Here is a 23,042-nt window from a genome sequence, read left to right on the forward strand (position 1 = left end):
AAAAGATCATTTTCTTTAAAAAGTGAAAAAGAAGTATAATAAGAACATTTTTTAGTTTTCATCTTGAAGCAGGGGGCCTAGCATGAAGTAGGAACTGAATAAATATTTGTTGTCATCATATAAATTAAAAATTAATTATTGAGGACCTACTATACCTGTCAGGATAAGTATACAGAGATAAATAAATACTGTCTCTGCCCTAATGAGGTTTCTAATTTTATAAGAGTGATGTAAACAACTAGCACTTATACAAGATGGAAGGAATTAAATCTCATAGCAGAGGCATATGGAAAGTATTGAATGGCAGGAAGTAAAGTGACGGACTCCCTAAGGGTGGAATTTACGTCCTGACTAAAACACAGAATGATACAGCAAGGAACGTAGACTGGGCAAGATTGTAAATCCATGCTGAAGAATTTTGATTTTGTTGTCTATCTAACTGAGAGAACTTCAGTTAATCTTTAGGGGGATAATTCTGATGACCATGTGAAAAACTTACTGGAGAGGCAGAGACTGAAGGCCAGAGAAGGAAGTGCAGTTAGAAGCAAGTCTCTGATTACCCCACTCTAAGCACAGAAAAGGAGAAAACTAATACCACCTCTGTGAGTCCTATGGGGCTGAAGTCAAGGCAAGGAGAAAGGTTTTCAAAAGAATTAGAAGGTGAGAGTCCAGTGGGCAAAGACATAGTATTAGAAAAAGAACCATGGATGGACAGGAAGATACAGAAACCATTGTCATGTAGTGCATTGTGTCCTCCGAAATTCATATATTGAAGCCCTAAGCCCCAACTTGAGTGTACTTGGAGATGGGGACTTTACGGAGATAATTAAGGTTAAATGCAGTCATAAGAGTGGGTCCTAATGCAATAGGACTGATGGCTTTATAAGAAGAGGGTGAGTTACCAGAGATCCTTCTCTCTCTCTGAGCAAACAAAGAGGCCATGTGAAGACCTAGCAAGAAATTTACAAGCCAGGAAAAGAACTTCACCTGAAACCAACCCTGAAAGCACCTTGACTGTGGACTTCTAGCTTCCAGAATTATGATAAATAAATTTCTGCTGTTTAAGCCATCCAGTCTGTGGTATGGTGTGATGGCAGACTTAGCAGACTAATACAGTCATAGAATTTAACCAGACAGAGAATAGAACCTGAGGGAGATGGCTGCGTTACTTCTAAGGGAGGGGGTGAGTGCTTCTCTCTGTGCATTGTGCCAGCCTCCTCACTCCTCTGTGGGAAGGAGACATTGGTCAGGCTGAGCACAGTGATTGGGTCACATTTATTAAGTTTCTTCATCTATAAACAGCATTAATAATGGTACTGACCTCATATTTTGTTATGAGAAGTAAACAAACCAGTGAAGATAATAGACGAAATATGTATTCTGCGTTCCACCAAACTAAAGATCTGAATCTATGACTCATAGATAGAAATTTGGGAATTGTTTACATGATAGATAGATATGTGTATAGGAGTATGTAAATTGGTATTACACTAAATTCTGTACTGTAATAGATTAAATAAATAATGGCAGTGTGCAACACCAAGACACCCACCTTCGTGCTCTTTTCTTTCCATAGTGAGTTGCCACAAAGGGTAGAATTGTCAAAACACACTCACAAGAATCATAGGTCTTGCCCAAGACCAAACTACTAATGATTCAAAAGATAACAAGCAAGAAGCAGGCATACATGTAGTATTCCTTTCCTGAGGGGCTTGAGCCTTCAAAATTGCTTCCTAATTGTCCCTTTTCCCACACTGGAGTAGCAAACAAGCACTAACAATGTGTGGTGTGTGTGTCAGCTCAGCCACTTAGGTTTAGAGCTGCTTAATTTTTGTGTGTTTAGTCATTCAGGGGCAAAGATGTTACAGGTCTAATTTCCATTCTCTGGTCAGCTATATCCCATTATTGCATAAATTCCAGATTTATTTATAGCTATTAGTATAGACAGGCACATCCTGCTCAAATCATCTTTTACATAAAAACTATAGAATCTACCTTTTTTTTTTTTAACCAAAAAGTTGGTGGATAGAGGTCAAGATTTCCTCCAGCTGCTGTTAACTCTTTTCTGTCCTACGTGGCCTCTTGTGGGAAGGTGAGACAGGATAGAGTAGTATTTCAGAAGATGACCTCTACATCCATCTCACTTGGATTAAAGTCCAGGTGACACAGTTCTCAGGGAGTTCTGGGATGAGTTCCATAAAGCACTAGCCAAGCTCAAGGTCAGAGAGAGACAACAGTTACATGTTTGGCTTGAAGCTTGTTGAAATGTTTCTTTAATGATCTTAATGTCTTTTATTCATTTGTGTTTCCACCATCCACATTGGTCCAGGCTTAATTAAGACCCTCATCTACTCAATGCTTAATAATTGCTTCTTAATTAGATTCTCTGTCTCACATTGTACTGCTTCTGCTCTTCTGTACCCTTAATTTGCTCCCCAGATCCATTAAAATTAGCCAACTAAATTAATGATCTGTTCAAGTCATTCTCCTGCATAAAAACAATCTCAGCTTCCAAATTTCCTACAAGATGAAGTCAAACTCTTTTGCATGCATTCAGGGCTTTTCAAAATGTGATTTCCGTACTCACTCTCCACTGGTATCATTCACTGTGGCCTAATCAGTTTCCCAAGCATGTCCTGATGCTTGTCCCTGCATGTCCCAAGCAGTTTCCCAGATCATGTCCTGATTCCTGACATCATATGGTTTTTTGTGTATTTTGTTAACTTTTTAGCTCCATGACTTTGATCACTCTTTTCCCTCTACTTGGATTGCCCCTCCTACCTTATATGCCACCTCCACCTACTCTGAGAGCTCCCCAGATGAAACTTGTATCTTTAATTTCTGGTTTAGGAAACTTCCCTGATTCTCTTAGGTGGGTAATTTCTCTTTCCACAGTGTCACTTGGCACAGTGGTTCTCAGCTGTGGAATGAAGGAGGAGATGAGAATTTCTTGAGGGACTTTAAAAAAGTACACAACATTCCCAGCCTTCAATTCTCCCTGAGAATTAAAGATTAAGTCTTTTGATTGTCACACTTCTTTATAGCAGTTAAAGTATACAATTATTATTTATACACAGGCCTGTTTCCCATTATGGACTGAGCTTCTCAAGAAAATCAACTATATCTTAGTCACCAACACATCCCCCATATATAATATAGGTGCAATAAAATTATTTTTTAAATATAAATTCTGTTTATCAATTTTCAGATTAGGACTGTGTTTCCAAACATAGTTGAGAAAAGTTCCTTCCATCATGGTTTAGATTAGTATCTAAAATTAACTGTACACTTAGTTATTCTGGAGGTTGTGCTCTGTGAATTTTAAAGGAACATTTGTTTCATTTCCCTCTTGTTCAAATCATAATAGTTCACTGTATAAATTCCCTTTCACAGAAAGTTTTATAGAGAAATGTGGAAAACATGAGTATGTGTTTATAAAGTATGCTTTATTCGCATCTCAATCATAATAAGTTTATTTTAAGTGTACTATTCAGGGAGCTTCTACAGACACTTAGAATATACATTTGATTTACTCACAGGTGTATAAGCTATAATCTATTAAAATATGACTTTCATTATTTTTTGAAAAGAAAAAGAAGAAAAATGAGAGCCCTCTGGTGGGCAATACTTTAAGTTCCAAATATCATATATAGTATTTTCCTGATAGGATTTTCTAAAGATTACAGAAACATTGTAACAAAAAGTAAGATGAAGTTTAAAAGTTATTTCAGGGCTTCCCTGGTGGCGTAGTGGTTGGGAGTCCGCCTGTCAATGCAGGGGACACGCGTTCGTGCCCTGGTCCGGGAAGATCCCACATTCCGCGGAGCGGCTGGGCCCGTGAGCCATGGCCACTGAGCCTGCGCATCTGGAGCCTGTGCTCCGCAGCGGGAGAGGCCACAACAGTGAGAGGCCCGCGTACCACAAAAAAAAAAAAAAAAAGTTATTTCAAGTCCTAAAGTATAATTTAAGTACATTAATTTTCCACAGAAAATGTCTGATTCTAAGTATTCTCCTAAAATAAAATCAATTAAAAACCATAGGAAAACTCACAAAACAATCAAGAATAAACAGTTAAACCCATTTTCTCATCCTCTCACATTGAGTTTAAATGAAACAGGTGCATCAGTTTAAAACCCAGAAAAGTGGTAAAATTAGGAGTTTTGAAGTGTAAATTATGCAATAAACAGATGCATTATTTTTTTCATTTTTTCCTAATTAAGGTGAAATTCTCAAATCATAAAATTAAGCATTTTAAAGTGAACAATTCAGTGGCATTTAGTACATTTACAATGCTGTGTACCACTACCTCTATCTACTTCCAAAATATTTTTATTATCTAAAAATAAAAACCCATACCCATTAAGCAGTTACTCCTCCATCCTTCCCTCCCCGGTCCCTGCCAACCTCCAATCTGCTTTTTGTTTCTGTGGGCTTACCTATTCTGAATATTTCATGTAAATGGAATTATACAACATGTAACCTTTGTGTCTGGCTTCTTTCACACAGCATAATTCATTTAAGACTCATTCACATTGTAGCATGTATCATCACTTCATTCCTTTTATGGCTGAAAAATGTTCCATTTTACGTGTATATCAATATTGATATACATTCATCTATAGATAGACATTTGGATTGTTTCTACCTTTTGGTTATTATGAATAGTGGTGTATGAACATTCGTGTGTTAGTATTTGTTTTGAGTACCTGTTTTCTCAGTTCTCTGGGGCATATGCATAGGAGGGGAATTGCTGGGTCATATGGCAGTTCTGTGCTTAACATTTTGAGGAACCACCGAGCTTTTCTACAGCAGCCCCACCATTTTACATTCCTACCAGCAGGGTGTGAGGGTTCTGATTTTTCCACATCCTGACTACTATTTGTTATTATCTGTCTTAGTGGGTGTTAAGTGATATCTCATTGGGGTTTTGACTTACATTTCCCTAATGGATAATGATATTGAGCATATTTTCATGTGCTTATTCACCATTTGTATATCTTTGGAGACATGTTTGTTAATGTTAAGTACTGTGGTTGTTGAGTTATAAAAGTCCTTATATATTCTGGATACCAGATATACGATTTGCCAATATTTTCTCCCATTCTATAGGTTGTCTTTGCACTTCCTTGATAACGTATTTTGATGTACAAAAGTTTTAAATCTTGATGAAGTCCTATTTGTCTATTTTTTTCTTTTGTGGCTCATGCTTTTGGTGTCATATCTAAGAATCCATTGCCAAACTAAAGGTCACGAAAATTTACCCCAATGTTTTCTTCCAAGAGTTTTATTGTTTTAGCTCTTGTATTTAATCTTTGATTCATTGTGAGTTTATTTTTGTGGTGTTAGGTAGAGATCTAACTTCATTCTTTTACATGTGTCTATACAGTTGTCCCAGGACCATTTGTTGAATAGACTGTCCTCTGCCATTGAGTGGTCTCGGTTCTTGTCAGAAAGCAATAGGGCTTAGATATATAGGCTTATTTTAGACTCTCAGTTGTATTCCATTATCCTGTGCCAGTACCACACTGCTTTGATTACTGTAGCTTTGTAGTAAATTTTGAAATTGGGAAGTGTGAGCACTCTGACTTTGTTTTTTTCAAGATTGTTTTGCCAGTTCATTGCCCTCTGCATTCCACATAAATTTGAGCAATGGCTTTTCCATTTTGGCAAATAAAGCTATTAGAATTTTGATAGAATCAGTAGATCAGTTTAGGTAGTATTGCTACATCTTAATAATATTAATTCTTCCAATCTAAGATCATGGGATATCTTTTCATTTATTGAGGTCTTCCTTAATTTCTTCATAGTTTTAGCAATGTTTTATAGTTTTCAATGTACAACTCTTTCATCTCCCTTATTAAATTTATTTCTAGCTATTTTATTCTTTTTGTTGCTATTGTAAATGGAATTGTTTTTCTAATTTCCTTTTTGGCTTATTTACTGCTTGTGTTTAGAAACTCAACTGATTTTGGTGTGTTAATCATGTACCTTGCAACTTCGCTGAATTCATTTTTTAGCTCTAGTTGGTTTCTTTTGTACATAATTTAGTTAGCATAAATGTTTTTAAATCTTTGGGGAAAAGTAGTATATAGTTCTGGAGCTTTAATATTAACTTTACTATCCTATAAAGCAATATATTTCAAATAACCCTGCATTACTGTTATAATCAGAAAAAAACAAGTGCTTGATTAATTTGATTGTGTTTCATCAGATGTTATGTTTCTTAGTAACTGCAGAGTACCATACACATATTAATTTTATAATTATTTCCTAACCCAGGCTATATTTATGCAAGGCTAAAGACCCTCAGTTTTAATCAATTTTTAAAGTTAAATATAAGAATTAGTTTGATCCTGTCTCCTTCCAATCTGTACAAATGCCTGTTCCTGTATATGCAATCCTGGCATGATGTGGGGAAAATTTGCACACAAAATTTAAAATCCTGTACACTGTAATGAAGTTACAATAATAAAAATGGAAAAATGATATCTAGGCACAAGGTAACAGTAACGATTCCTGTGGTTCAGAGCCTGAGTCTATAATTAGGGAGACAAGGAGGAAGTAAGAGGTGGGCAGCCTCTGTGGAGTGTTTCTGAGGATGGGGCAAGAGAGGGTAACTTTCAGGAGAGGGAATAGATACAAATAAGATAGTGTTGGATACAAGCATGAGGAGCAACAAGGGCAAGAAAAGCACAGACAATTTCCCTGCCTCTCACTATGCCATACAGCTTCAACATCACAGAAAATCAGTGGCCATTGAACCATGAATCAACAATCAAAGTCAATGAAAGTGCTGTTTCAGGTAATTGGTTCTAGATTATCTATGTATCCTTGGAGTCTAATTATTTTTCAAGAGCCCCAACAACTTAATTTCAGTTGTGTGTTCATTATAGATGGGGGAATTCTTGAATGTCCTCAGACATTTTTCAAGAAAACCACATTGTGTCCGGTGATAGGTATAGTGATTGAATTCACTAATTTCAAAGTAGGGTAGCAAAGCAAGCAAAATCCCCACTGGTATATGTAGGAGAAATAGTCTATAACTTATAAAAATATGACAGTTCCTGTCTCCTGTATCTATTTCTTTCAGGTAGTAAAATAGTTACTTGAAGGAACCCAATTTTTGGGACATAGTTCCTGTATTGAAGACTCTTTGTTCTTTTTCAAGATTGTTTTTTTCTAAAGATTTGTCTCACTGTTTGGGGTCTTTAGTGCTTCAGTATGAATTTTAGAATTTTTTTTTCTATTTGTATAAAAAATTCTATTGGAATCTTGATAGGGATTGCACTGAATCTGTAGATCGCTTTGGGTAGTGTGGACATTTTAACAATATTAAGTCTTCCAATTCATGAACATGGGATGTTTTTCCATTTGTTTGTGTCTTCTTCAATTTCTTTCAACAATATTTTGTAGTTTTCAGTGTACAAGGACATCACTTGCTTAGTTAGGTTTATCCTAAGTGTTTTATTCTTTTTGATGCTATTGTAAATGATCCTATTTTCCTAACTTCCTTTTAAATAGTTTGTTATTAGTGCAACTGATGTTTATATATTGATTTTGTATCTTGCACCTTCATTGATTTTGTTTAGTAGTTCAAACAGTTTTTGTGGATCTTTAGGGTTTTCTATATATAAGATCATGTAATTTGCAAGCAAATTACATTTGGGACAATTTTACTTCTTCCTTCTCAATTTGGATGCCTTTTATTTCTTTTTCTTGCCTAATTGCTCTGGCTAGTGACAGTCACACAATAAAATATTAAAGCTTCCATCTTAGGAAAATGTAGCAAGTAAGATAGCTAAGCCTGTATTTCCCATTATAAAGGTGAAATTAAAAATGTGTTTACTCTTTCATTTATAATGAACTTACTCTCATTACAATAGAGAGTAAGTTCAAACATTGTACAAACATTGTTAAGCAGTGTAGCTCCTAAAGAATAATTTGAGATGAGTGAATTTTATGGTTTGAGCCTGTTGATTTATAGTTTATTATAATTTTCAGGCTAGCTAACCTCTACAAATGCCTACAGTTAAAACAGTTTTTATATAAGGTCATGACATTTTCTTTGGATGAAAAATAATGCAGTTCTTTATTTTTTTTAAAAAAAGAATATTAAAGTTAAGCATTTCAGTTACAACCAGTCAAGATATTACTCAGAAAGTTTCTTCTAAATATCAAGTTTCCCTTCACAGATGCTATGTCCATTTTCTTCATAATCTTCTCTTATTACTACTACAGTATCAGTTTTCTACCTTTCCAGATATAAGTAATTGAGTTTTCAAGCAGCATAAGGGAAACATCATAATCTCACAGAGTGCAGCATCAAACTTCTGATATACCTATTCATGAATCCCAGGAAATGCAAATTATCTCCTGACAAAATGATGCTACATTTTTTTCAGTTATGTTCTGAATAGAATAGATCACAGTTTCTGGAATTTCAACTTTTTGAATATCTATATTAAAGAGATTACAGAGTATTTCTGGAAAAGCAAACTTCTCATTGGATCATGAAGTATTTGTTTCCCAAATTTGTATGTTTCATCTTAGGCTCAAATCTCCTCTGTCACTGTCTCAGAAATTAGTAAAATATGACTTCTTTCCATATGTCTGTTGTTTTGGATTGAATTATGTCCTCCTAAATTTCATAGATTGAAGCCTAATCCTCAATGTGATTTTATGCTCTTTAAGAAGGTAATTAAGGTTACATGAAGTCATAAGGGTGGGGTTCTAATCCAATAGGACTAATGTCCTTATAAAGAGAGGAAGAGATACCAGAGAATTCTCTCTGCACAGATGTAGAAAACAGGCCAAGAGAGGAAACAGTGAGAAGAGGGCTGTCTGCAAGCCAGGAAGAAAAGTGTCACCACTTTTTTTGGGCACCTTCATCTTGAGGCTCCAGAATTGTGACAACATAAATTTTGGTTGTTTAAGCCATCTAGTCTGTGGTGTTGACTGCTATGGCAGTCCTAGCAGACTAAGACAGATTTTGAGTGAGAGAGAGAGAGAGCGAGAAGGACATTTATTATAAGGAATTGGCTCATATGATTATGGAGCCCATAGAATCCAGTCTTCAGTGTGAATGGGCAGACTCGAGACCCAGGAGAGCCAATGGTGCAGATGAAGTCTGAAGGCAGTCTGATGGAGAATAACCTCTTACTCAGGGAAGCCAGTCTTTTTCTTCTATTCAGGCCTTCAACTGAAGGGGTGAGACCCACCTGCATTATTGAGGGAATCTTCTTACTCAGAGTTCACTAACTTAGATGTTAATATCATCCAAGAATACCCTCCAAGTTGACATGTAAAATTAACCATCACACCTTTCAAAGATATTTTCAAATTATACTGAAATTAAGCAATATATAGTATAAAATTATTGCCTTGCCCTTTCCTTCCAATTTTATAATATCTCCTTGTAATTTTGAAATGTTACTTCTGTAAAAATTCTGAGATATACAATATACATCTTCTTTCACTTGGTTAATCATGTGTTTCACCATAATTTATAGTTGCCTAGGGGAAATGATCTTTCATTGATTGGTTAAGAGCTTTCCTCCCACATTTATTTGAACAGCTTGTTAGTTTTGTCCTTTTTCCTTTTGTAAGAATGAAAAATATCTGTAAAGGAACAGGCATCCATGGAAAAGGCATACAGCATAATTCAGATGTTGTGTCAGAAAAATCTGTGTGTACCAAGAGCCCCAGAATTTAACCTCAATACTGTTTGAAATTGGAACTTTTCAAATAGGATTTCATTCATTGTGAAATGATATAGAGTTAAAATACAGTTCAATGATAATAATGTTAGTATCTTAAAAAAATCAATTCTAATATGTAACTTGATATGTTTCTTTTTGAAAAAGATCATTCATATTCACCAGGAAGCCCTTCTGACAAGGAGGAATGTAAGAGTCAAGATAGATATTTTATTTCATCTATCTGCTTAGCCATAAAAATATCAGTATGTGCTATTTTTTTTTATCTGAACTGACAGTTATGAGTAATCAAGATATTTCATATCTGTAATAGATTTTACCATCATGGGACCTGTCATCCAGAACTTGGGTCATTTGTAGCCTTAGTTGCTTTTTACCTATTTCATTCCTGCTATGTCTAGTGCCAATAGCCATGCCAACAAGTTTTTTTCTGAGAGAATTTCTCTCTGTACTTAACTACCTTTAATTTAAGATTATCAGTCTTATCTTAGAGAACCATACTTTTACTTTCTTTACCTTGTGCCTTTTTGTCCAACTGAAAGGATTTACTGAATGCCACTTAATGATTCAAAGATTTTAATAATATGTGTCATCTTAGCTCAGGGTGCTATAATGAAATATCATAAACTTGGTGGTTTATCAACAACAGAAATTTATTTCTCACAGTTCTGGAAGCTGGAAGTCTGAGATCATTGTGCCAGCATGATAGGGTTCTGCTGAGAGTCCTCTTACAGGTTGTAGATGGCTGAATTTTCACTATCTTCCTGTGGTGGAAAAAGAGTTGGCCTTCTTATAAGGCCACTAATCCTACTCATGAGGGCTACACCTTCATGACCTAATTTCCTCCCAAAGGCCCTAGCTCCAAATATTTCTGGTTGTGGATTGTATTTCAGCATATGATTTGGGAGACGGGGGACACAAACCTTCAATCCATTACAAGTGTGAACACTGTACTCTCGATATGTATCCCAGTATGAGTTTCAATTGGCCTGTATTACTTAAGGCCTTCTCAGTTTTACTTCATTTGTCAAAAATGAGAAATACTTGTATTTTGTATCCTAGAAAATGTTGGACTATTTGGAATACCTGGTTTTCTTTTATTCTTAAAAACTGGCCAATTCATTTCTTAGCTCATATCTTTCTTGTATCACCTATTTGTGTGCAACTGTGGCACACGAATAATATTACTTGCTAATCTCTATCTAAAACCACAAACTAAATCAGTGCATTATGTGTCTTTCCAATTATTACAGGTGACACTATTACCTAATATTTTGTGCAGAATAATATTGACTGTCATCTTTCCAGACTCCTATAGAAATGTCCTTGGTACCTATTGCCCAGCACCAAGGTCAATGACATTTAGTATTTTTTCATTAGAACCCCATTTCTGGCACCAATTTCTGTATCAATCAGTATAGCTAAGTTATGCTGTGATAACCAGTGATCCAAATACCTTAGTAATCTATCAAAAAAATTATTTCTTGTCATGTTATATATCCTTTTTGGGTTATCTGCATGTATTCTTCACTCCAGGACTCAGGCTGATAAACCTGACCCATTTCTGAGGCATGCCGATCTCACAGCAGACAAATAAGAGAGAAGGCTGGATAAGACCGTGGCTCTTATAGATTTTGTTTAGAAGTAGCACAGGTCACTTCCATTCATATTCAGCAGAACGAAGCAAATCATATGGCCAACCCTGATGTAATTGGGACAAGAATGTATTATCTTCTAATAGAGAAGTACTCCATGGGATGGACTCTGTTGGGAGAAAATGCAAAGGTTTTGGAAGATAACACAATTTTTGACACATTATTTTTTTAAAAATAATGATAATACCTAACATTTGCTGAGCATTTACTATGTACTAAGTGTTGTTCTGAGCCCTTTATCTGTATTTAGTCAGTTAATTTTTATAACAGCACCATTATGTAGGAAATAGTACTATCCCCACTTTACAGATGAAGGAATTTAGGCTCAAAGAGTTAAAAGATTGTTTATGTGAAAAGTCACGTAACTTGCCACACTTATATTTGAACTAGGATGCCTAGTGCCAGAGTCTGGCCTCAATCATTACAGGATATTGGCCCTCCTTAAGCCGTTTATATAAGTCATATACATGTGTTCATAGGTATATTTTAATATAATTTTATAACAAAAGAAAATACTATAATTTTCCAAATATTTTGTCAAGTGCATTTTCTCCTACACTCTGTTTTTACTTGTAATCCAAAAATGGCTTATCTGACCTCATTAATTGTTTTGAAAAGGTTTGCCACATGATGTTACCATTTATAAATATGTCCCACTGACCTGACAGTAGAGGATTCTAATAATTTTGTTGTAAACCTGAAATAGATGATTTTATTTATCTATTTTTTTGTAATCTGGATAAGGAACTTGATATGAATGGGGAGAAAGATTTCAAATATTTATTAAGTCCAAAAGCAATGTTTTCATGCCCAACTTCTATTATATGATTTCTCAGGAGACATTATGTTATGATCCTGAGATCTTTAAACATGAGCTTCTCTGTATAATGTGAAAGGGGAAAGATTAAGATGTCCCTAAATAGTAGCCTCTGTGGGATAGTTGGAAGAATTTATAGTAAGGAATGGAGATGTAGCTTATTTTAACATCACCTTTTGAATAGGTTAGGAAAATTTTGATTAAATTTTTTGCTGAGTGACTTTCTTAAGACCATATCTCTTGACAACTAATTCCTTCTAAGAGATCCAGCTAGTCAAACCATTGCTGACCCATCAGATTGGACATTCTTACGTGTGTTTCTAGACTTCTGAACACATTTAAATTGAATAGCATGTGTGTATGTGTGCGAGTGTGTGACTAGGGGAAACACTGCTGATTTATTCAGAAAAGTGCCAGTACTCTTACTCAAAACAGACATATAGACTAAGTAGCTGCCAATAAGACCCTGCACTAATTTCTCATTTGTGAATTATACTTGGTTTAATGGAATCACATGAATTAAGTAAATTGAAGAGCTTTTTTGATTATCTTAAATCATATGTTTGTGAATATATTCACATAGCCTATAGTTTTTGTAGCTCTTTAGAGGTGCAAACCTCAGGATTTATGTGAATTATGCACCTGTTCTAAAGTGAATGAAGAGGAATGATTGAGCTGAACGTAAACTATGGCTACCAAGAAAACACATTATCTTAAAAAATGTTTAATTGTAGTTGACTTACAATATTATATTAATTTCAGGTGTACAACATAGTGATTCAATATTTTTATAGAGTATACTCTATTTTAAATTATTATAAAATATTGGCTATATTCGTTGTGCTGTACATTATATCCTTGTATCTTATTTTATACCTAGTAGTTTGTACCTCTTAAACCCCAACCCTTTTCCCTCCTTCCACCCTCTCCCCACTGGTAAAGACTAGTTTGTTCTCTGTATCTGTGAGTCTGTTTCTGTTTTGTTATATTCATTCATTTGTTTTATTTTGTAGATTCCACATAGAAGTGAAAACACATAGTATTTGTCTTTCTCTGTCTGACTTATTTCACTAAGCATAATACCCTCCAAGTCAATCTATGTTGTTGCAAATGGCAAAATTTCATTTTTTTAATGGCTGACTAATATTCCATTGTATATATGCCCCACATCTTCTTTATCCATTCATCTGTTGATGGACACTTAGGTTGCTTACATATCTTTGTTATTTTGGAATCTAAAAAAAGAGGTTCTGAAGAACCTAGGGGCGGGACAGGAATAAAGACGCAGACATAGAGAATGGACTTGAGGACACGGGGAGGGGGAAGGGTAAGCTGGGATGAAGTGAGAGAGTGGCATGGACATATATACACTACCAAATGTGAAATAGATAGCTAGTGGGAAGCAGCCACATAGCACAGGGAGATCAGCTCGGTGCTTTGTGACCACCTAGAGGGGTGGGATAGGGAGGATGGGAGGGAGACACAAAAGGGAGGAGATATGGGGATACATGTATACGTGTAGCTGATTCACTTTGTTATACAGCAGAAACTAACACACCATTGTAAAGCAATTATACTCCAATAAAGATGTTAAAAAAAAAAGAATGCTACTCTATAAACATTGGGGTGCATATGACTTATCAAATTAGTGTTTTCACTTTCTTCAAATACATACCCAGGAGTGGAATATTGGATCATAAGGTAGTTCTATTTTTAATCTTTTGAGGAAACTCCGTATTGTTTTCCATAGCAGCTGTACCAATTTACATTCCCATGAACAGTGTACTAGGGTTCCTTTTCCTCCACATCCTCACCAACACTTACTATTTATTGTCTTTTTGAGGATAGCCATTCTGATAGGTGTGTGCTTTTGATTTGCATTTCTCTGATGATTACTGATATTGAGCATCTTTGCATGTGGCCATCTGTATGTCTTCTTTGGAAAAATGCCTATTCAGGTCTTCTGCCCCTTTTTTAACCAGCTTGTTTGATTTTTTGATGTTGAGTTGTATGAGTTCTATATATATATTTGGATATTAACCCCTTATCTGACATCATTTACAATTATCTTTTATTCAGTAGGTTACCTTTTAGTTTTGGTTGCCTTTTAGTTAATGGTTTCCTTCACTGTGCAAAAGCTTTTAAGTTTGACTAGGTCTCATTTATTTATTTTTGCTTTTGTTTTCCTTGCTTGAGGAGACAGATCCAAAAAAATATCGCTAAGATAGATGTCAAAGAGTGTACTGCCTATGTTTTCTTCTGAGAGTTTTATGGTTTCCAGTCCTACATTTAGGTCTTTAATCCATTTTGAGTTTATTTTTTTATATGGTGTGAAAAATGTTCTAATTTCATTGTTTTTGCATGTAGACATATAGACTAAGTAGCTGCCAATAGGACCCTGCACTAATTTCTCATTTGTGAATTATACTTGGTTTAATGGAATCACATGAATTAAGTATTGTCTTTTCCCCATTGTATATTCATGCCTCCTTCTTCATAGATAATAGACCATATGTGTTTGGTTTTATTTCTGGACTCTGTATTCTGTTCTCTTGATTTATGTGCCTGTTTTTGTGCCAGTACCATACTATTTTGATTACTGTAGCTTTGTAGTATAGTGTGAAGTCAGGGAACATGATACCTCCACCATTATTCTTTTTTTCTCAAGATTGCTTTGGTGATTAGGGGTCTTTTGTCATTCCATACAAATTTTAGGATTATTCATTCTAGTTCTATGAAAAATATGGGAATTTTGATAGGAATTGCATTAAACCTATAGATTGCTTTGGACAGTATGGACATTTTAACAATATTAATTTTTACAGTCCATGAACATGGGACATTTTTCCATTTCTTTGTATTGTCTAAGAAGCAATCAGAATGCCTTCAGAAATTTTCTGTCTGAATAATGGGATGCTGAAGCATTTATATACTGGCTCCTTTCTGCCATTGTCAAGGGTGACCCCTGAAGTATTAACTCCACCTTTTCTGCATTTATAGGCAGGTTAAGTGGCCTCTGTAATTTCAGAGAAGATCTTTGGGAAGAAACAGAAAGGCACACTGTTCACTGTTGAGGAGGAAATGTTTAATTGTATGGTATTGTCAACCACATCTGTGGCTGAATCTGAGATTGGCCAAGGGACTTTGATTTGAAACACTGGAAACATTTGCTACAATTTCCACCTTGTTCTGCTCAAATCCATGTGTACCCTGCATTGAATCCACCCTGCCACTGAGTTTTCAAGGTGTTAGCTGGTTAGCCTCTATGCACCACCAACACTGAAGACAAATGATAACTGACTGATATCCACAAATGAGTCATCCCACCCACCTAGTTTTTGAGTGCTAATTCTGTGGTGGCTATTTGCTGGTGGGCACTGAGATAAGACACAAATATGTATATGCTCTGTACAGTCAGAGTAAGGGTACTGGAAGAAGGTTGCATGGAGGTTGTGATACTAGAATGGGCCTATTAGGTCGATTTAGAAGAAAAATAATTTCTAGGGCATGTGCTGAGCTTGAGAAAGAATGTAGATTCTGACACTGGAAGAAAATATTTGAGGCTGAGTTAAGAGACTGTTTTCAGATAAAGAAGAAGGAAATCAACTTTGACAATATACCAGTCATAAAAATAAAAGCGAACACCAAAAATTAGTTTTGTTATTATTTTTCACTTAAATCTTCTGAAGAATACTATATATATATATTTTTTTTTTCAGCTTTCAGTGATATTCTTTGATTGCCTGAAATTCAGCAAATTTCTCCTACCTCCCACCTTTTTCTTCCAGTCTCTTTCAGTTTTTGTTATTTTCATCTTTGGGGCAGCACATTGGCATAAAACATTTATGATTTGTTCTCTCATGCTAATCTCTTGGGTCTTAATTCTACAGTTAAATATATTAAGTGCTCATCCCAGTCCTTTGCCTTATTTTTGCAATTATTTCTTGGTTAGCTGAAATTCACCCTCTAGAAGGTTCCTCAAGAAGAAACCAGGAAAAAAATATTTTCTGCGTTCCTGTATTTTCAAAACTGTTTGTAATATTTTTACTTGAAAGTCTGCTTGGCTGGATATAAAATCCTTGCATCATACTTCCTTTACTTCCTTATTTTGTAGGTGTGTTACTCTAATATAATCTCCATTTTTCTCCACAGCCTGATTTTTTTCCCTCTTAGGTGACGTTTTTGCTTAGTTGTGCACTGTTTTTGATTATTATACTCTTGGTCTGCTTCCTCTGATGCACAGTGTGCCTTTTCAGTTTGTAAATTCAAGTTATTTTTTATTTCAGTAAAGTTTTCAAATTTGAACCTTCAAATATGTGCCTTGTTCAGGGAATCAGGCAATGTATATTCTCAATCTTCTTTACTTATCTTCTATGTCTACTGTTTCCCCCCTAGTCCTTTATAGCTCTTTTTTTAAAAATTAATTAATTTATTTATTTTTGGCTGTGTTGGGTCTTCGTTTCTGTGCGAGGACTTTCTCTAGTTGCGGCAAGTGGGGGCCACTCTTCATCGTGGTGCGCGGGCCTTACTATCGCGGCCTCTCTTGTTGCGGAGCACAGACTCCAGACGCGCAGGCTCAGTAGTTGTGGCTCACAGGCCTAGTTGCTCCACGGCATGTGGGATCCTCCCAGACCAGGGCTCGAACCCATGTCCCCTGCATTGGCAGGCAGATTCTCAACCACTGTGCAACCAGGGAAGCCCCCTTTATGGCTCTTTTTAAAATTCATTTTTCTCATTTCCATTCTCTGTGGCCCTTACAGTATTTTCAACTGTGTCTATTCTTTCTCACCCTCCTTTGAATATCATTATTTCTACTATGATTGTGTTTTCTTCTACTTTTTTCTTGAGTTCTGCCTGCTTATCTCCTCATATTTTGACTAATCCTATTGACTTCACATCTCTGCCCTGAGTTATTCCAATTTTCATTTTCTTTTTAGAGGAAATTGTGTCATTTTAATTTTGAGTCAGAAAATGTAATATTTTCATCCTCTCCATAGCAACATTTTCCTGGGACGTGTCCCTCATCTATTGGTAAGGTTTAGGGTATACTGAACTTCTCTCAGATTCTTCTCTGTACATCCTGTTGCATATTTTTGCCTGATACCAGCAGTTTTATAAGGCTTTCTATATACTTTGGAGTATATGTGTGTATATATATATATACACACACACATACATATATGTACAATTAGTTTTGTTGAAAATTTAGCTTTCAGGCTTTCTTGTATTTTCTTGTTGATTTTTTATGGATTCCAGGAGAAGAAAGTGTTTTATGAAGCCATGTTCTTGCTGCATGTCCCAAATTTTTATTTCTCTCTTACTATTTCTGAATTCTGATATGAAAATGAGGCTATCCAGTTGAGTTCATTAGAATGGTAATTAGATCATATGTATAAATGCAGTATCATGAAAAACTGGTACTATCATGAAAACCTACTATCATGAATAATCTATTCATTATCCTAGGCAATCTTAACATAGGAGACTGCCTATGTATAGGAGATTTTAAATGCTATTTTTCATATCGTAAATAGCTATGCTGAGGACTAATGGAACAATGCATAGCTTAGAAGTTCACATTTTTAGTATATTTTTCTTAACGAGAATGGTAGAAATGATTAATTGCTTGTTCCGATTCACAAAGCAGCACAGAGGACCAAAATAGCCAATTTCATTATTTCAATAATTGTTTACACTGATGAAGCCTCTGTATGAGTTCCAGTTGTTGACCATATGTGCAGTAATCTTTATAAACAAAAATACTCTCCGCAACTACTTAAAAATATGTACAACATATGCAACTGTACAATGTATGCAACCAAGACCTTTTTTGTCAGTGTGAGGGGCTATCAAAACCAGTTATCCTGGGCTTCCCTGGTGGCACAGTGGTTGAGAGTCCGCCTGCCGATGCAGGGGACGCAGGTTCGTGCCCCTGTCCGGGAAGATCCCACATGCCGCGGAGCGGCTGGGCCCGTGAGCCATGGCCGTTGAGCCTGCGCGTCTGGAGCCTGTGCTCCGCAACGGGAGAGGCCACAACAGCGAGAGGCCCGCATATCGCAAAAAAACAAAAAACAAAACAAAAAAAAAACAGTTATCTTCAGTGTTTTTCTTAAAAAAAAAAAAAAGTCAATTGCAGCATTAAGTTCAGGAGAGACAAAATCCATGATATTTGTTATACCATGGAACTCCTGACTTGTTTGTGCACAATAGTCATCTGCTACATGATTGGAATACCAGTCAACCACAGAAACATTATTTTTTAATTAGCAAGTGAGCCAACTACTGGAGTTGGAAAAATATTTGGTAGATCCAAGTATAACACTGCTCAAAGTTCAATAAGAAAGAGAAAAGGATTCATTAATTCCATAGATGATCACTTTCCCTCTTGATTTTGCATTGTCTTGCACCTGCTTTAACGTTGGTATCCTTCTTACACATGGTTTTAAATTTAAATGAATTAACCAAAGTGGCCAAGAAATTACATTCTTTTGTTTCCTTAGCCTCTCTTTATTTAGTGAGAAAGTAGATGCTAGAAGAGGATGGCTATAGAGAACTTTTGATAAAAAAGGATAGCATATGTCATACATTTTCAAAAGCTATATCATTTGTTTCAATTGACTTCAATTAATTTAACTTTCCCAAGAGAAAGTCTGCTAAATATTGTGAAATCAAGTGAAAACCACATGTGAGAAAGAGATAAATTATACTAAACACTGGTATGTGGTAGAGTGGGAAGTTCTCATTTAAAAAGGCTGGGAGATTAATGAAAAAACATGAATAAATTATTGCAAAAATTGCATATTTATGAAGGAGGTTTTCCTGGAGAATTTTTTTTTCTTTTTGGCTGCTTTGGGTCTTCATTGTTGCACTCAGGCTTTCTCTAGTTGCGGCAAGCGGGGGCTATTCTTTGTTGCCGTGCACGGGCTTCTCACTGGCACGGACTCTAGGCGCACAGGCTTCAGTAGTTGTGGCTCATGGGCTCTAGAGCGCAGGCTCAGTAGTTGTGGAGCACAGGCTTAGTTGCTCCGCGGCATGTGGGATCTTCCCGGACCAGGGCTCGAACCCGTGTCCTTTGCATTGGCAGGTGGATTCTTAACCACTGCACCACCAGGGAAGTCCCTGGAGAAAGAGTATTAACTAGTCTTAAACATAGAAGACATGACTATGCTATTTTGTGGTTTCTTAATGTATTTCATATTGTATGAAGTTGCATATTAACATATCTGTATTCTTGAGCCAGAGTTATTTATTTCATTACTATTATGTTCTGAGGAATAAACATAAAAAAGGAGACCTTTTCTCCTTCTCAGTCAAACAAATGCATCATAGATAAACATCTAATTATCCCATGTTTCAAAGAAATGGTAGTGGGAGAAAAAATGTTTATTTTTATATAAAAGGCATGAAGCTAGAGACCTTGCATATAGTGTCTCCTTACATCAACAATATATAAAGTTTAAAATTTTATCTACTGTGTAACCTCCAATGCATCACCCCTCAACTTCCCTGTAAAATACCTATAAAATCACAAAGAAAAAGTTATAAATTTGATAAATGAAATAAGCTAGGCCAGAAAGAAAAATCTGTATGGTCTTACTTACACGCAGACTCTAAAACAGTTGAATTCATAGAAGTAGAGAGTAGAATGGTGGTTACTAAGAGTGGGAGGTGGGGGGAAATGGGGAGATATTAGTTAAAGGGTACAAAGTTGCAGTTATGTAGGATGCATAAATTCTTGAGCTCTAATGTAAAGAAACGTGGTAGATAATAACATTATATTGTATACTGGAAGTTTGCTAAGAGAGTAGATCTCATGTGCTATTGCCAAAAAAACCAAATAAATGCCAATATGAAAATGCCAGGACCTGGTTAGCATATCCACTAACAGACAGACTGAACCAGGATAAGAACAATGCATCCTGATCTCATGGCATATCTGAATATTTCTTTATGCACTAGAGTCCCATGGAAGATGGGAAGACATTATCTCTCTAACACAGCCTGTCCCCAGCTGAATAAATGACATAGAGGGTCCTTCCCATTACCAGCTAGGTGCTACTTGTTGAGGAGGCCAGAATTCTGGTTCCTTCTTGTCTATAATCCCTATCTCCAGACTATTCTATCTTGTTTTCACATTCATACAGAAATAGCAACTCCAAGCAAACAATTGGACATAAAGGACAGACACTGTTGTGGCATTATATAAACTTGATTGTCTCATGGTAAGGAGATAAGAGGAATGTTGGTTGCTAGATTGCTGGGAATATTATTTTCTCACTTTTTTCAAAAATTCAGAGTACCACAGAACCATGTGTGGGGAGAGGAGAAAATAATATGTCTATGTGGCTGATCCCTCTGACAAAAAAATAGAAATTAAATTGAGAACTATGAACATTAGCCTGCTCTTTTGTTGATCTGAAAAGAAGGTCACCCTTCAACTAATGCAAAATTGCCACCACTTCTACAGTACTTACTGTATGCCAGATATTGTTCTAAACTCTTTATTTAGATTAACTCTTTTAATTTTCCTAGAAACCTTATGAGGCAGATATTGTCATTGTATTACCCAAACTTTACAGATGAGAAACTGAAGCATAGAAAAGTAAAATTCACAGAACTAGTAAGTGGTAAAATTTGATTTGAACCCAGGCAATCTGAATCCAGTGTCTGGACTCCTAATCATGATGCAATGCAGAAAGAGAGTGGGACCCAAGTGGGTTCTGCATCAGACCTAAGTCAGAGATCCACCACTTCAAAATTTGTTAAGAAATAAAACATCATTGGAGTCAATGAAAAAATATGACAGAACATGAGGAAAGAAATATCATCCTAATGAACCAAAGGAATAGCTACCTCTGAAAATTATCTCTTGTGAAATCCAGAAGAAAATGTTAAGAAATTATATGGAATGTTTAATATTGTGTGAGAAGAGAGAAGAAAACCTAAAATCACTAAGTGGTGATAAAAAGAGAAAAGACAATAGGATGGGGTGAAAATAACGGTAGGAGATTGGAAAGAATTTCAAGAAGATCTAACTTAATATCAGATTAAAAATCCACAATATACTGTATACTGATACCGTTATACACTTTAACCAGTAAAAAATAGGAAAAACTTCTGTGTGTTTGCAAAAGACCTGAGATGAAAATTGATACTCCTTGAGAAAATATTAGACCAAGTGGAAAAGAAGCAATAATCAATTATACATAGTAGAGATTGTTTTATCATATGGAAAAAAAATACCTGATGAAATACTGAAAGAGCTCTCCATGTTCTACAGAAAATAAAAGATATTTATCTTAGATTCTTAAAGGTAAAATATATCTGCCTCTTTTGTGAGCTCAAATAGTTAAGTCTAAAGGGAATTATCAATTTCTCATTTGTTTGGTGGAACTCATTCCTAAAATCATAAGGGCCCTGGACCCAGGGCCAGATGATGGTAGTTCCTTGACAGCATTTTCCATTTCTTTTATGGTTTGGGCAGCCTGTTCCTTGTTCCATGTTGATCATTTATATATTCTACAGAAACATAAAGGCCATCTAAATTTCAACGTTTACAGCTTAGTTATATATTTTAATATTTAAAAACAATACTCCTTCATATTTGTGGTCATATACACTTTCTCATTCCTGATGTTATTTATGCCTGTAGTTCTGTCTTTTCATCTGCTAGCTAGTCTAGAGACTTGTTTATGTCATGGATCTTTTCAAAGAACCAGCTTTTAAATACAATTAGCAATTCTGCTGTATTTCTGTTTTCTTGTCTTTTAGTTTCTGCTCTTTTTTTATTATTTCCTCATGGGTTTCTTAAGCTTGGCTTTTGTGGGGTGGAGTGCTTTTACTAATTCCTTGAGTTGAATATTTAATTTGTTTCCATTCTTTCGTGATTAATACTAAGAGCATTTAAGGCTACAACCTTTTTTTTCCTTTTTTTCTTTTCTCTTTCACTGTATCCTATAACTTGTAGTGCAGTTGCAATATCTAACTAGTATGCAATTGCAATTTTTATTTTCTTAATGACACAGGACTTAAGAAAGTGCTATTAAATTTCCAAATGGATAGATATTCTGGATGTTTGTTATTCCTTTAACTCTTCCTATTATTTCCTAATTTATTTCACTGTGGATGGAGAATGTATCTTGTATAATTTCTATGTCTGGGAATTTTGAAATATATACTTTTTGGCCTAATGTATAATCAATTTTAAGGTTTCCATGGGAATTGAAGAAGGAGTGTTCTTTATAGGAGTTAAAATATATGAAGCAATTAAATCAATTTTATTTATTGTATCGTTAATTTTCCATGCATACTGTGTAATGAATATCCTTGGTTACAGCTGAGAAAAATTAGTTTCTAATTTTCTGGTTTTTGATTTCTAGTATCTTTCCCAATCTTACTGAGGCTGATCAAAGAAAGTGTTCTAGAAATATGCATTAAAAAATCAAACATCAGTTTATTGGGAGATTTGATATATATATCTGGTTTTGAACAACTTCATCATGTGCTTGTAATAATATTCTTTAATATGATTTGATATAATCAAATGTATTTTTGTTACCATATCATTTTAGTGTTTTCAATGCCAAATTAATTTGGTATTAACATTGCAGCCTCTGCTTTACGTTTTATTTCTGTTTAGTTGGTATATTTATTTTACTGTTAACTATTTAGGTTACTTTATTTTAAATGTATTTCTTTGAAAGCACCTTTGATTAATTTTTCTCACCTATTTTTCTCTCTTAATAAGGGATTTTGTCCTGTTTAGATTTATTTCTAAAACTCCATGTTTCCAAACAGCATTTTTAAATAAATCATAATATTAATAGTGATGCCCAGTTAAAATGTTTTCCATAG

At 35.2% G+C, this 23,042-nt stretch overlaps 1 long non-coding RNA gene across 1 annotated transcript in view; it reads left to right on the forward strand.

Annotated features, from left to right (window-relative positions):
• Positions 1–23,042, forward strand: part of LOC132425548 (uncharacterized) — a 117,051-nt gene that overhangs the window by 92,998 nt on the left and 1,011 nt on the right. The gene's annotated exons all lie outside the window — the stretch shown is intronic.

The sequence above is a fragment of the Delphinus delphis genome, chromosome 5, assembly GCF_949987515.2.
Source record: "Delphinus delphis chromosome 5, mDelDel1.2, whole genome shotgun sequence".
Classification (NCBI taxonomy): domain Eukaryota; kingdom Metazoa; phylum Chordata; class Mammalia; order Artiodactyla; family Delphinidae; genus Delphinus; species Delphinus delphis.